This window comes from Sabethes cyaneus, chromosome 1 (genome assembly GCF_943734655.1).
Source record: "Sabethes cyaneus chromosome 1, idSabCyanKW18_F2, whole genome shotgun sequence".
Lineage (NCBI taxonomy): Eukaryota > Metazoa > Arthropoda > Insecta > Diptera > Culicidae > Sabethes > Sabethes cyaneus.
Window position 1 is genome coordinate 134,793,271 of NC_071353.1, and position 15,380 is coordinate 134,808,650.

The 15,380-nt window shown below is 40.7% G+C and overlaps 1 protein-coding gene and 1 non-coding gene across 2 annotated transcripts in view; one reads left to right on the plus strand and one right to left on the minus strand.

Moving 5' to 3' along the window:
* Window positions 1–14,909, minus strand: part of LOC128732633 (mitochondrial protein C2orf69 homolog) — a 50,435-nt gene extending 35,526 nt beyond the window's left edge. The window contains exon 1 of the mRNA XM_053825928.1: window positions 14,707–14,909. The gene's annotated coding sequence lies outside the window, so the exon portion shown is untranslated. The remainder of the gene's footprint in view (window positions 1–14,706) is intronic.
* On the plus strand, window positions 4,605–4,676 carry Trnah-gug (transfer RNA histidin (anticodon GUG)). The gene has a single exon. It is a non-coding gene; the product is annotated as a tRNA-His (tRNA).
* Window positions 14,910–15,380: the final 471 nt, after the last annotated feature.

Here is a 15,380-nt window from a genome sequence, read left to right on the forward strand (position 1 = left end):
TGTGACAGTTTGGTGTATTACAGGTTAAGAACCAAACTTTGTGTTACCTTCGGATATGTTCGAAGAACTGTGGTTCTTTTTCAATAGCCGTTCCTCTGAACGCACGTTCCTGTGAACCGGTACAAATGAACGGCTCGTAGGCCGTTCGACCATGCTGAGCCCTTAGCCTCTTATCTAACAACTCATATCCCTACCTCCTCGTAGCACCAACCGGAATTCAAGCAACCTTAGCGAAGATCGGTAGAAACTAAGGTCGTATATCGATAGGGAAGAATGGACCTGTATTGTCTTGGCACTATAAGATGACAGCCCCATCACGAGACTCGGTACCGTGGCCCAAATAAGGCCACCTACCTAACCTTTCTACTAGGAACGATCAAGAAAATTCGGCATGGACAAAGGCGACGAAAAAAGAACATGGAATGGATGCTTGGTACCTGGAACTGCAGATCACTAAGTTTCGTGGGTGTTGAGCTTGGCACCGTGGCACTGCAGGGGATTTGTCGCAAAGGCGAGAACATGTGTAGGATCCGTGGGGGAAAGGCCCAATTTCAATAGAGCGGTGAAGCGACCAACAAACGTGAAACGGGCAAGATTGCGAAATGTACTGGAAGGCGATCAATGTGTATGTTGAGGATAAAAGGCCGTGTCTTCAACTACACCATCATAAACGTGCACTGTTCAATCGAATGTAGACCGGACGACGAGAAGGAAGTGCAGCATTGTACGACAGCTGCTTTGCCGCTTCCCGAGCCCCGAGGCCTGCTTTTTGATATCCAAAAAGCCACCCGGAGATTACCTAACCAACCAGTGAGTTGCCACAAACTACCCGCGCATACTGGATGCAACTCTACCTTCCTCTGTGGAACTAGGTGCTTTGATCCTCGGACGGATGGAGCAGGATACGCTCGGTTGTCAATGGGACCGCAACCGCGGTGCAAGGTGAAGAAACCCAGGTGCCGAAATGATTGGTTTGACGGGGACTGTCAACAAGCGATGGGGAGCAAAGAAGAGCTTGGAAAACTATGTAAGTATGTATCGCCACGAGGGATAATTTGGTCAAGTATCGATGAGCGCTTAATGAGTTGACCACGATCCTGAGGAAAAAGCGCCAAAGCGTCATATCCCATAAGCGCCAGACAGATATCGTGAAGAGCTAGAACAACTGTTCGTGATCGTCGTTAGAGGGTAGTCCGGTTACTAACGTGACTGGCTTCTTCACACAGTAAAATAATACACAGGGTTGTCTTACGGCAACCATCCGCCAGCGGCGGTGGCTGCTAGTGGACTGAATGATCGCTATTTATTGATCGCCTTTTATACACTTGTAGTAAATAGATTTCTTCCACGTTTAGAACAATAGCTCCTGCGTATCACGTTCGGTCGAACGGACAATAGTCTTTTGTGACTAGATTCGGTTGGACAGTAGAAGCTAACTGCGAGGGACTATTGCAATGCGGCTTTCTGCCGCAACAACAACTATTCCGGACTAATAAGACGGGTAAGTTCTACGAGAACTACTAATCACATAATGCATACATACCGAAGTTTGATATCTGGAGAAGAGAAACCTGGACACAAACGAGCACGAGATGGTCGACAGGTGAAAGCAGTTCTGCGATGAGCATCTCAATGGCGATATAATAGTAGGAGACGGAATGGAAGTTAGCATAGGAATGTCTACAAATGATAACAGCGTTTCGGCTTCCGATCTCAAAGATGTCCGGCGAGAAATCGGTCAGCTGAAGAATAATAGACGATCGACTTCCGGCAGAACTCTACGAAAATGGCCAAGAGCCACAAGCAACGATACTTCACTGTGGAAAATTTCAAGGATTTGAGAGGAGGAGAAACTACTTGAGGAGCGGATGAAAGGTGCGGTTTGTCCCATCTACAATAAGGGCGATCAATTATATTGCTGTAATAACTGCGGCATTCCGCTGGTCAACGCAACCTATTACTCTCCCAGATTTTGTTACGTAGTCTATCCACAAAAGCAAGAGAATTCGTAGGTCAGTACTAGGCGGGCTCTATGGGAGCTCGTGCTACAACGAATTAAATTTTCACTCTCCGGCAAATAAGATAACCTACTCTAATATTTTCGTGGATTTTAGGGCAGCATACGAAACAGTCGAGCGCGAACGGCTATGGCAGATAATGCACGAGAACGGTTTTCCGGACAAACTGACGCGGCTGTTCAAAGCTACTCTGGAGTGAATGATGTGGTACGTGCGTGTTTCGAGGGCACTCTCGAGTCCCTTTGAATCGCGCAGAGGATTGCAACAATGGGAAGCATTGCCCTGTATGTCATTCAACATTGCTGTTGAAGTTTTCCCTCTGCAAAACGCTTCGATCAAGAAGCATACGCCGCCGCACAAAACTGACAATGTACAAAACGCTAATCAGCCCGCAAGTCCTTTACGGACTTAAGGCAGAAACTTTGATAACGAAAGACATACGTACACTTGCCGTATTTGAACGAATGGTGTTGCGGACTATTTTCGACTGAGTACAAACGGATAGCAGAGAGTGGCGTAGGCGTATGAACCACGTGTTGCAGGCACTAATTGGAGGGATTCCCATCGTACATCTGGCGAAAGCTGAAAAACTAGGGTGGGTCCGCCACGTCGCAAGGATACCGGACGACTGTGTAGTGAAATTTGCGAAACTCTTCAAGAACCCCACCGCCACCAGGAATAGAGGGACCCAACGTGTTAGACGGCTCGATCAGGTTGAAGCCGACTTGCGTGCGTCGAGGCGCTCAACGAATTGGAGATGAGTAAACTAGGACCGAGTATAGTGGAGAAGAATTCTTGAAACGACAAGAGCCACCCCGGCTCTATGTTGCCAGTAGTAAGTGTATAAAATCGGTATACCGAGTCTGGCGCCTGGGAAGCAAAAGCGTGCTTACATGTGATTGGCTGATTCGTTCATTTTTGACAGAGTCTGATATATATAATTATTCCAATAGTAACTCGAGAAATTTTTATTATCGATAATATTTCTCTATATCAATCAATGCATAGAAAAATTTCTCCATAACTCCAAAATGCTTTAGAATTTGGCTAAGTTGTAGGCGTGCAAAACGCATTTCTCCTACTTCTAAAATGGATTCCAATATAGTAAACAAAAACGTAGTTCTACATTAGGAGTTATTATCTACCAAATTGTCCAAAATTGCGTCCACTTGACAAAGAGAAATAAAGAAGCACATTCAATCGGAAACTGTAAATAGATTTATGAAAGATAGGAAGATATAAAAAAGTATTCGTTTAATAAACGAATAGTCTTTACGTTGTAGATATAACGCATAGACCAAAACAATTATATAACACTGCCCTACGTCATCATCCATACGTTGTACGAAATAACTGTTGGGAGGTTATTTTTGTGAAGTATATGTACTTGCGCACATAAATGTGACGTCGCCGAATTTAACATACATACCGAGTCTTTGCGATAGTCTATAAGACTTCTTTCTTCCATAAATTTAATATCAGCCAGATATTCTGTAGCAAGTAATTAAATGTTTCTAAGCATGATAAGTATGATGAAAACATAGTTTACGAGTGTCTCATTTCTCATTCAAAACATGGTCCAAAAACAACCAACTCAGTTCTTTACTGTAATTGATCTGTCTTAATAAAACCTATCAGATCACCACATCTTTGCTGATCATTTGTTTCCTTTAGACTTTTTCTGATACAACAGCCGAGCCCTTCCATCAGGGATAGTTGAATATTTCAAACAACAAATACCTACGCTCGTTTGTTTATGTTTCGCGCGATTATTTTACTTTATCTAAGGCGCCACAGACAAACAAACAAACATGCAATCAGTCGCTAGCCAGTAGGTACGTAGGTATCGATGTATGTACATGTTCAGTTCACCGCCAGGTGAGTTGCAGCGGAAAAATGACCATTGATTCACCGAAATATAATCCCCCAGCCCAGCCCAGCCGGCCATATCGCGGCGAACCGAGCTGGCAGGCGGGGTAGCAAAATCGAGCAAGAAGCGGCGACCGAGAAACGAAAGCAAGCTAAAAATAAACCCGGTTTCGGTTTGTAAAAGTAAATTACTCACAAGCACACCGATTGCTAGGAACAATAAAGTGACTCAAGTTTGTGCCGTCTCAGATTGAATTACTAGAAAGAAAATTTTGTGCCGGCGGTGCCGGGGGCTTTCCTACGTCACATGAATAGCTGTTATAGAGTTTAAAAAAAATTTTACTTTACACGAACTCAGGAAAAAATTGGTACAATTATTATAGAGTTCTGCTGACACAACGAAAGAAACCATCGTTTGTCTACTTTTGACTAACAAGCCACCCTAATAGCTTTGATAATAGCATTGATTAAAAATTGCTTCACGTACAAATGTGTTATCTCTTGCAGGCCCGGGACGATAACGTTTGATATGGTGACTAATAACTGTACTATATCAGCAGTTTCAAAAGAAAATGAATCAGATAATAAAAAAAAACACTTTCATGTGCGACCTAGAGTTAAGTTTGTTTACGCTGAATGTAGCAAGCCAGCCAAAGCGAAGCAACAAGTGTGTTGAGTTATTGAGTTATTTCCGATGACTTCTCAGGTCTCCCGATAGCCGTGATCGTCTAGTGGTTAGGACCCTACGTTGTGGCCGTAGTAACCCAGGTTCGAATCCTGGTCACGGCAATGACCGCCCTCGGCCGGATCATTGTCACGGAGGGAGAGCAGCTTTTTTGCAGTCTTTCTAGGACGAAACTGATTTTGTCGCATCAGTATTTTTTCAGATTGTTTTTAAACTTTTGCAAAATTCAAGCTATAAATTTGGCATGTTGGAAAAACAATGAAGTCTGATTTTAACACGCTGGGGCTCTAATTTTGGAGAAAAAATTAACAGCATTGCCTGCCAACTAAATACTTTGAACACAAAACTTTGTTTTGATTTTAAAGTGCTAATGTCGCGTAACTGTATTTTGATAACAAAAGTTTCGTATATAATTAACTTTGTCACAACAACAGCTTGAACAAGAGTAAGAAAAAATCAAACTTCGCTCTAAACCACTAATTAAAACATAAATTCTGCGCCTGACGCCGAATTCGTACGTTCAGAACGCTGAATCATGTATTTCTAATTAGATCACACTGCAATTCTATCTCTCCTGCTGGGGTAACTAATGCTAACTAGCGCTAGCATAGGGTAATCGCCCTTTTTTAATCCAAGATATTTTATATTTGTTGTTGTTGCAACAATTTCTAGAGTGTTTGAATGTTAACTTGTAATAAGCTATTAACGTTTCGATTCGTTCTAAGTTTATACCACAGGGTTGGAACTGTTCAAAACAAGATGAAAAATCGTCTGATTTTTTTAAGAAAAATTTTAGAAAATAACGTTTATAAAAATTACTGCATTAGCTTAAAGACAGAGAGGTGAAACAGCATCCGACGCACTTAGTGTACCGATTAAAACATTTAGAGTGCAGATCTCCTGCACCGGGGGGACAGTAGTGGCAAGACTTGGGGGCACTTTCGCGAAGCTGCACCGAAAAGTTTACGCCGAAGGCGCGCAGCGCACATCGAAGCCATCCGGATCCACCTAAATGACAAACGACAGTTTTCGTCGTCGACAGGAGGAAGTGAGCAAAAGTCATTTGCATTAATTATGATAATTTCGGGAAAACATAATGCTTTCAGCAGCGTGCGCACATTTGAAGTTTTTCCCAAAAGGAGCAAATTGTTCTATTTAATAAGCCTTTCGCTGGCCCCAACCGCCAGAGTTCGGGGGCAGTTGCAAGCAATTGAAGTCATTTCTCATGTCACTCTTCCAAGGTGGAACGCCAAACGCCAAGAGCACATTTCCCACATCCCCGACCGGCCTCCCGGTTGGGCTCGCATCTCGCAAGTAATAATTATTCCATTTGCTAGAAAAGGCGCGTGCTGACGACTATACTAAGAATAACAGAAATCATTTTTACAATTTATCATAGTTGCGAAACGGACAGCAGCACCCAGTGGCGATATATAATTTTTCATTTCGGATGCCTGATAAGTGCTTTCTCAACAGGACAAATGGAAAGCTTTCGTTGGAGTCAAGTGCTGACGATTAACGAAGTTCATAAAATATCTGGCGCCACCACAGTAGAGACACTGAGTGAGGACTGAGTTTTCGAGTGGAAATGAATGAAATTGTTTTAAGAGCGCCGTGGTGATGGTCAAACAAAATATTTGTTTTTTTTTCTCCGCAAACAACCGTTTTTCACGACTGTTAGTGTTGTCACGAAGTCTATCAGCAATAAGAGGAATTCGATGGCGTCATCATCGCCGGATCAGCTAATTGGTGGTTGGGCTTGTGAATATTACAGTAAAGCAGACGAACCATTGATGATGACTATGTTGAACTGCTGCTGCTGTATGACGACTATCGCAGCTCGGCTCTAGTTATAGCGAAAAAAATCCTTGTTCGCGGTTGTTCAACAAGCAGCGATTAACGATTAGTAGTTCATTTGTAATAACGCGCCCCGGTTGCTGGTGAACAATCAGCGGCTGTGGTAATGCGGAAGTGCTTGTAATTAGGCATGATTTTGTGTTGCAAAAAAATGAGTGTTATTCATGTTTTAACTCGTTGACTACTAAAATGAACAGAAAAAATCTTCAATGTTGAGTTGGAAGTTGAGAGAAAATTCTATTTAATTCTATTACGCCAAATACCCGGTCATTACAGATACGCGCATTACGAATGCAACTTCAGTGTGACAGTTATGATTCGCAAGAAGCACAGTAATCATTAGCCAAGTAACAATTCTTAAGTCGTTTGGTTTTATTTGAATGTTATGAAAGTTTTATTGGGGTACTAGCAGACCCGACAGATTCCGTATTGCCACAAATTAAACTGCGTTGTACATAAATCATGAATCTCGGATGACCTTTGTCATCTCGAGTTTTGCAAGTTTATGAGAAGTTCAACCTTAGACCATAGACCATTTTGGCAGTTATGTAACTATGAAAGCATGGGTAGTTTAATATATAAATTTGCAATTTTTACTCAAAGTAAAGTAGAAAACAACTCCTCCCTTAGCTGAGCCAGATAAAATAAAGCGAAAAGCATTTAAATTTTCGCCGTGATTGTATGACGTTTCGCCGAATACCATTTTGCGGAAAACCAATTCTCGGTTGACCATAACGCGGAATATAGAGTTTCGCGGAAAAACTTACAAAGTCTAGGTGCTACATTCCGTTATTGAAACTTGATTATTTGTTTTTTATACGACAGACTTCGCAGTCGCCTGTTAGAGTACAGGATAATTGCAGAGCCAGTTGCTACGATCCTATTGACTCTAGCAGCCTTTCCCAGTCGAGATTTGAAAATACGACAACTGGCTTATTAGGCCAGCTTCATACCTCGCGGCCAACTGGGAGGTGAATTCTCTGGCAATCCTTACAATAAAGCGAAAGTTTCTATTAGCACGTGCTATGATGTGAGAATAGTGATGTTTAGGGAAGTTGTGAGCAGGGACGTAAAATGTTCTGGTTGGTGACAAAAATTTGAAGACATTTACCATTCTTTCTTGCGACATGTTACTGGTACACAAGCACCGAAAAGAAATGCAAGAACAACGAAAACATCTCTTGGTCTACGTGTCATACACTCTTCGACGTCGGGGAGAACATGTCACCAGTCTTTGAGACACTTTTTTGTATTCTCTTTTGCTGTTGCGCACGTACACCAAACATACAGCTTTCCCCCAAACAACACGGTTTTAATTAAGAAGGTTCCCAATACACCTTATTCTCTATTACTGCTCCATACTATTCCAACTACAACTTCCAACTTTGCTTACAGTACCTCTGGTATACACCGACTAATTGTTAGAATTTGGGATACCAAACAGCTACCGGAGAAGTGGAAAGATGGGTTATCTGCCCGATCATTAAAAAGGGCGACAAGTTGGACTGTGAGAACTATCGAGCGATCACCGTTCTCAATGCCGCCTATAACGTGCTGTCCCAAATCATTTTCCGCCGACTATCACCAATTGCGAACAGATTTGTGGGAACTTATGAAGCCGGCTTCGTCGAAGGTCGGTGTACAACGGATCAAATATTTACACTGCGGCAAATCCTTCCTAAAGGACCGTGAATACAGAGTTCCCACGCATCATTTGTTCGTTGACTTCAAAGCTGCATATGATACCATCGACCGGAAAGTGCTATGGAAAATGATGGACGAGAACAGTTTCCCCAGGAAGCTCATCAAACTGATTAAATCTACGGTGGATGGTACAGAGGGCTTCGTCAAGGTGATGGTCTTTCATGCCTGCTGTTCAACATAGCGCTACAAGGTGTTATGAACCGAGCGGATATCGACAGGCGGGGCACGATATTCAACAAATCTAATCGTCTGCTTTGATGATGACATGGATATTATCGGCAGAACATCTGTGGCGGTGGGTGAACAGTACACCAGACTAAAGCGCGAAAAGATTGGGTTAAAGGTAAATACGTCTAAAACAAAGTACATGCTGGTCAGCGGAACCGAGGCCGAACGACGCCGCTTGGGCAGTAGTATATTGATCAACGGCGATGAGTTTGAGGTAGTCGACGAATTTGCCTACCTTGGCTCGCCGGTAACGGCGGACCATGATACCAGCCGTGAGATTCGGAGGCGTATTATCAGCGGAAGTCGTGCTTACTATGGGCTTCACAAGCAATTGCGATCGAGCAGACTAAGTCCCAGTACAAAGTGCACCCTGTACAAGACGCTTATTAGATCGGTTATTCTCTACGGGCATGAAACATGGACAATGCTCGAGGAGGACCTGCGAGTGCTCGGAGATCTGGCGGAGAGTACTCGGTGTCCGAGGAATTGGAGAGCGGTAGCCCTCAACCGAGTTACATGGAGAAACTTTGTTCAACAGGCTTTGTCTTACACGCAAAATAATCCACACGTTCTTTCCACGTGAAAAGTCACGTAAATTTCTCTACAGGAAGTTATGTGACTTTCTGTTGAACATTATTGGACAATACAATAAGATCTATCTGATTTCCACGTAAATGCACGCGTACTAATGCAAACTACGTTAAATTCACGTAAATAGTACGGGAAAAGTTAGATGGGAAATAATCACATAACTTTTCACGTAATTTCGACGTGACAATTATTTCGAGTGTAGGACGGCAAGCCACCCAAGTAAGTAAGTTCAATAGAATCAACGGTTTATAGGATCGTAATACTGGCCCTGCAATTGTCCTGTACTCTATCAGCTCGCTGTGAAGTCTGTCGAATATCAACAGAAGATCAAGTTTAGGAAACGGAATGTAGCACCTAGGCTTTGCTTTAAGAAAGTTAAGAAACCTACATAGAAACAGCAAGATGTGATTTTCCATGGGCAATCCTTAATCTGCTTGTTACCCCGAAAAGAAAAATATTTTTTCCCCATTTTGTATTTAAACTCCTGTGCTCGACTAGGACATTAACTTCTCTGACATGAATTGGAATTATTCAACTACTCATTCTCGCGAATCACTCCAGAATATCACCAATTCTCGGGTAATTTTTCAAATAGACCTATGTGACTATGAGATTCCCTTCGCGTTTCGTCTCTTCCGTTTTTTTTTACGGCGATTCCGGTTTACCGGAGTCACTAGTTAGCTAAATGTTTTCAAAATTTCCTTTTCTATGCATTTACGTAGCCGTGAAAAGCGGAAGAGAGGAGACGCGAAGAGAATCTCTTATTGTCAAATAGGTCTATTTGAAAAATTACCCGAGAATTAGTTAACATCCTCTTCACCTCTCTGATTCTCTACTTTTCAGTTAATTTCGTGCTTAACAGCAATACAATTGAAACTATGTAAGGAATTGCAAGCAACTAACTGATGCAAAGCAGTAAATGAAACACCCAAAAACTATTTTCGGATTACACAGTCGCTAATTCTTCCTCACTGTAAGAATTATTGTGTAACGTCACTTATGAATAGCCCGTCAGCCCTGTTTTCGTGCAAGACGTCAGTTCAGAATACTTACAATATATGGATGCAATTAGGTACTTTTCTATAACGGTTCACTTTCAAGACATCAAATTAGCCTAGGCTCAGGCTTCTTTCTCGGTTTTTTGCTCAGTAGATGCTCATTTGACTGCAGCGCCTCAACGAAACAGAACTCGAAAAAGTAGTGTAAAGGGAAGTTTTAGATCTAATGATTATCTACATTATTGTCGAAGAAAGTATAGTTCTATCTATGGTATTTACGGCGCTAGGCGATTGCAGCCCCGTTGGTAACCAAATGAGCGCTCTTTTTGCTACCAACGGGGTAGCAATCGCATAGCGCCGTAAATACAAAAGATAGAACTATACTTTCTTCAGCAATAATGTAGATAATAATTAACTCTACAATTGCCCTTTACACTACTTCTTCTAATTCTGCTTCGTTAAGGCGCTGCAGTCCAATGAGCATCTACTGACCAAAAAACCCAGAATGAAGCCTGCCTAGGCTCAATGTTCAAACGATAAAGTCGACTGAAGAAAAAGGGTGTTTTTACACTCTAGCAAAATTAAGGTATCCCGGGGCAAGTGGGAATACGTACGACGGGGTAAGTGGGAACGGAGCTCATAACTCTCTTCAATCTCATTTTCTCCAACCGAACCTTTCTAGAAATGAAAGATACAACTCAAATGCATGTATTAAAATTAAAGATTATTTATAACAGGCATTTCAAACACCAAAATTGGGCTTTAAATTTGAGGCATATTTTCAATTTGCGTTGTAAGTTTGACGCACCTTTGTCAATGATATTTTGACCACAGACTTTACGTAAAAGTACAAGTTTTTCTGACAGTAGGTAAACATAATGAGTGTATTAACAAATTACACCCGAAAACTAGTTGTTTAACGATAAAAAAGAAGAAAAACAAAAAGTTATTTATATCCTAGTTGTTTAATTTGACAAACGGCATTAAAAAAATGGGTCGAAATATGGTCGGTACTTCAAAGCACCCGGGGCAAGCGGGACCTATTAAAAATAAAGTATTTCAGCACAAAACTTCCTGTCTAATACATTTTTTAGATGTACTACCGAACATTTTCAGTTCAATTACATAATATTTATAATAGTAAAGCTTTAAAATAAAACCGAAGAGGACTAAACCAAGGAGCCCCGAAAAAGAAGCCCATTAGCATAGCTTTTGAGAGAACAAACAGTTTGGTCACATTTTGGTTACACCTAAACGATGTTAATTGAATTTGGAAAGGCAAATTTGATTTAATTAAGCAAATCTGCAACTGGAATTGAAACAATAAAGTGTTGTGGTTATTATAGCGTAACTATCTTATGAGTAGCTCTACCGAATTGGACATGGTAGAACAAACAGATCATAATCGTATTTTCAAGCTATCAAACAATGGTTAATCCTAAATTACGTCTCGCAAGAATTGGATACGACATATTCAACTACAATTCATTACAATAATGCTTTAATGGGTAATTGCTCACGATCTGTGTTTTATATAAACAAGGCGAGTCACCTAGGTGACAATTGTCACCTGATTCCCGGTGACTGCAACATAGTCACGTCACTCACCTCGCAGAATAAGGGTAATTGTTTTTGATTGCTTCTTGCAATGCTTTAACATTTCTGTATATTAACTTTTTCTGTTATTTTATGCTTTTTAATCAAATTTGAACATAGGTCCCACTTACCCCGGTAAGCGGGGCAAGTGGGACCTATCGCCATGATTTTGAAAATTCTCCTCTAGATTCATTTCATGTAAATTGATAGGACTTTTCCGTAATTAATCCTTCGAAGTGATACCAGTGAAGAGTTCCTTTGCTGAAAGAATTTTGAAATAATCATAGGTATAGATATCACAGTGGAATAAACCCAAACTCTGCATTTTTTAGGTCCCACTTGCCACTTGCCCCGGGGTACCTTAATTACTTTCAGGACATCACATTGGTCTAGCTATAATCGAAAAGAAAAATTTCTGATACAGTGGACGGAGACTGTCCTATTTTGCTAAAATCTGTCGTCACGGTCCTGGGAAGTAAAACCATGCTTGCATGTGATTGGTTAATTTTTCACAGTGCTTGATATTTATGTTTATTCCAATAGTGACTTGCCAAATAGAATTATGTTTTCCTTTCGGATCAATGCGTAGATTTTCCAATGGATCGGCGTAAAAATCTTGACAATCGACCTATTCAACAACAACGAACTATTAACGTTCAAAACTTGACCTCTTTTCGTGTATAGATTTTTTGAAATGACACCCTACCTTGCCGTAAGATGTAGTCTTACGTCAAAAGTCTTAATCTAATATCTAATCTAGTTTAACCGAACTTGTAAACTATAAAGAGGACGCTTCTGAAACAATTCCATAATTTTATTCCGAAACTTCTTCCTTGCAAAACAATTTGAGAGGATATGAACATCTAACAGTCTGCGAGATCTGTTAACAGGTTGGATTATTAAATTTCAAGTGTTGGAATCTGTGCTCAGGAAAACACGTGTTAACCGGTCGCGTGAAAATTGAGAACTGTGAGTTATTCAGAGTCAACGGTTGCTTAGTTGCCTCCTACGTGTTGAGTCGACAACTGTGAAGTTTTATGTCGACTTTCTTGAGTATGCCTACTATGGTTGGATATTTGAATATATTTAATTTCACTTACTTATAGTACACACCTTCAATATGGTCACAGATGTTTAACTTGGTCAGCCCAACTCTTTAAACGGCGAAGATCTTGGCTCATGAGAAATTAATTGAGTTTTAGAAGTATTGAGAGAAATTTTACACTTTTGCAAGTAATTGTAGAAAATATTCATAATTTTCTGCAGCCGACTTCATATGACACGAAGACTTTTTCCTCTTACGGAAATTCATCCAGCCGGTAATTCAGAAAGATCATTTCTGTATATGTTGTTAAGCACAGGACCGAAGTGTAAGGCACACCTGCTTTGCCAGGACATTTATCAGATTTAGAATTTTGATAGGCAACCTGTAAAGATCGATCAGTTAAATACTTTTGTAAAATTTAGTGATTAAACACTTATGCCAAACGATGTCGAATGCTTTTGCTGTATCTATAAGAGTAACTCCAGTAGAATTAACGTTGGCTTTACTAGCGCGTATCACAGTGGTAACTCTGATGATTAGTGGAATGCCCATGTCAAAAACCAAATTATACATCTGCTAAAGTTGAATTTTCATTAATGTGGGACATCATTCTGTTAAGAATTATTTTCTCAGATAGTTTTTTTACTAATGGAAGGAAGTAAACTTATTGAACTATAGCTTGAAACCTCCGAACATTTTGTTTTTTATCCCTTTATTCTTATATTTGGCTTTTTTTAATTTTTCCTCTTTTAAATTTGATGTCTCATAGTTTTGGAAGAATTTTTGCCATTTCTCCGAGCATCATATTTTTTTTTCTTTGTTTCTTCAAAGCTGGTAACGCAACTCTTAAATAAGTTTGTCCACATCACTAGGGTTGCCAAGTGGCCGGTTTTTGGCCGGCCCGACCGGTTTTTCACTTGCAAAGCCGGTGGCCGGTCAATCCTGCAAAAAGGCCGGTTTTCCAACATATGAAGCCGGATTTGTACTTTTTGCCTGCTTTGTTAAATTTTCTAATGAATTTATTAGCAAACCTGAGCAGTGGATCATTGAAAATAGCCAGTTTTGCAGTGACAATACTTTGCTTCTGGCGGTAATATACATTAAATTGTCCACTAGCACCAGAAGTAAGTAGTTGTCACTCTGAAACTAGCTTTCTTCAATAATCCAGTCAATGTTCGTTGTGGTTTCGACTGCGATGTCCTACCATTTGCTTCTCCACTACTGACTAATCATCCCATTTACACTGTCAACCGACTTCCGGCGGCTGACACCCCCCCCCCCGTCATTTTTTGAAGACAGGACCGACCGGCCGGTTTATGTAATTTTCAGACTTGGCAACCCTACACATCACCCTAAAATGTCCATGCGTAAACGCATGGAATAAGGATTGAAATGAATTACTTGATCAGATAGAAAATGTAGACGAGTAAAATCCGCTGAAAATCAAATAAACAATTTAAAAAACATCAACACGTAAAATTCTGGCTTTCTATGCCAGGCAAACTGACTAGCCGTGGAATTGATTAGCTATTGACGTTTGAGCACGAATGATTGTTAAAACATCATTTTAATTTCTATACCAAGATATTTCTTTACAAAATTACTCATCATTAGAGTCTGTTATACCTCCTAGATAACTTTTTTCAAGTTCCTTTCAAAAATATTAGAATTATTTTCTAACAACACTTCTGACTAATCGGTTTCGCGAGGCATTGACAACGGTACAACGCAGCAACCGCCATCGCGGTGGTGGTCTGTGCATGCATGTGTCCATTGAAACATTTTTTTTGTTGTGCGCTCCAAACCTTCCCCGCCGGCCATACCACAGCAGTCACCCACCACCCATAGTGACTGGTACCAGCAGCCTCCAGGAGTCCAATAACTTTGCACTACGGCCTTGAACATTTGCAGGCATTCGAAAAAGATGTTAATCACTTCTACGACCGCACCGCAAGAAAATATGCTCGATCACCAGTGTATTTACAAACAGGCGCTCATTTTTATTTTGTTTTGCTTTCTTTTGTCTTCGAAGCATAACAAAAATGGCTTGTGTGTGCTTTTCGAGGTTAGAAATTTTACACCTCCACCGATGAAAACGAAGCGACATTAACTTACGGTTTTCGTGTTTGGCCGCCGCTACTAGCTAGCTTTCAGCCTCAAAATCCCAAATTCAGCAACAGCACTGGTTAAAGATCACTTATCGGCAAAGAAAAAGCACATTTTTCACTAGATTACCACTGAATTTTATCGAGAAAATTACGCGCACAGATTTCCCCCTTGATTTCGCGTATACACAAAAATAATCGCGAAAAAGCAATTTTTCAGAACGCTGTTATGTTGATATTGCGCATATACTCGGTGTTGTCTCTGGACACATACGTGAGAGGGAAAGAGAGCGAATGGTAACCATTCTATTCGAGAGATAAAGATAGCCGGTTGTTGAACCGATTGAACGTCACATTGGCCCAGGTGGCCGAGTTTGACAGCAGCATTCACGAGCAGCTTGCGTAAAGGGTCAAACATATAAACAATATTGCCTTCAGATACATTATGAAAATTACCGCAATCAAATAAATAACAATTTTTTCAACATTTTCATTACATTATTGTCAATTGCAAGAAAAATTGTACCATCCAAAGTGCGCAATCGCTCATAAAAGTGCTATTTTAGCTTAAATCGTTTCGGTCTCTTCGGCGCACTTATTGCTTGGAAGATAACGAAAAAGTGCGCCGAAGATACCGAAACGATTTAATGCAAAATAGCACTTTTATGAGCGATATCGCACTTT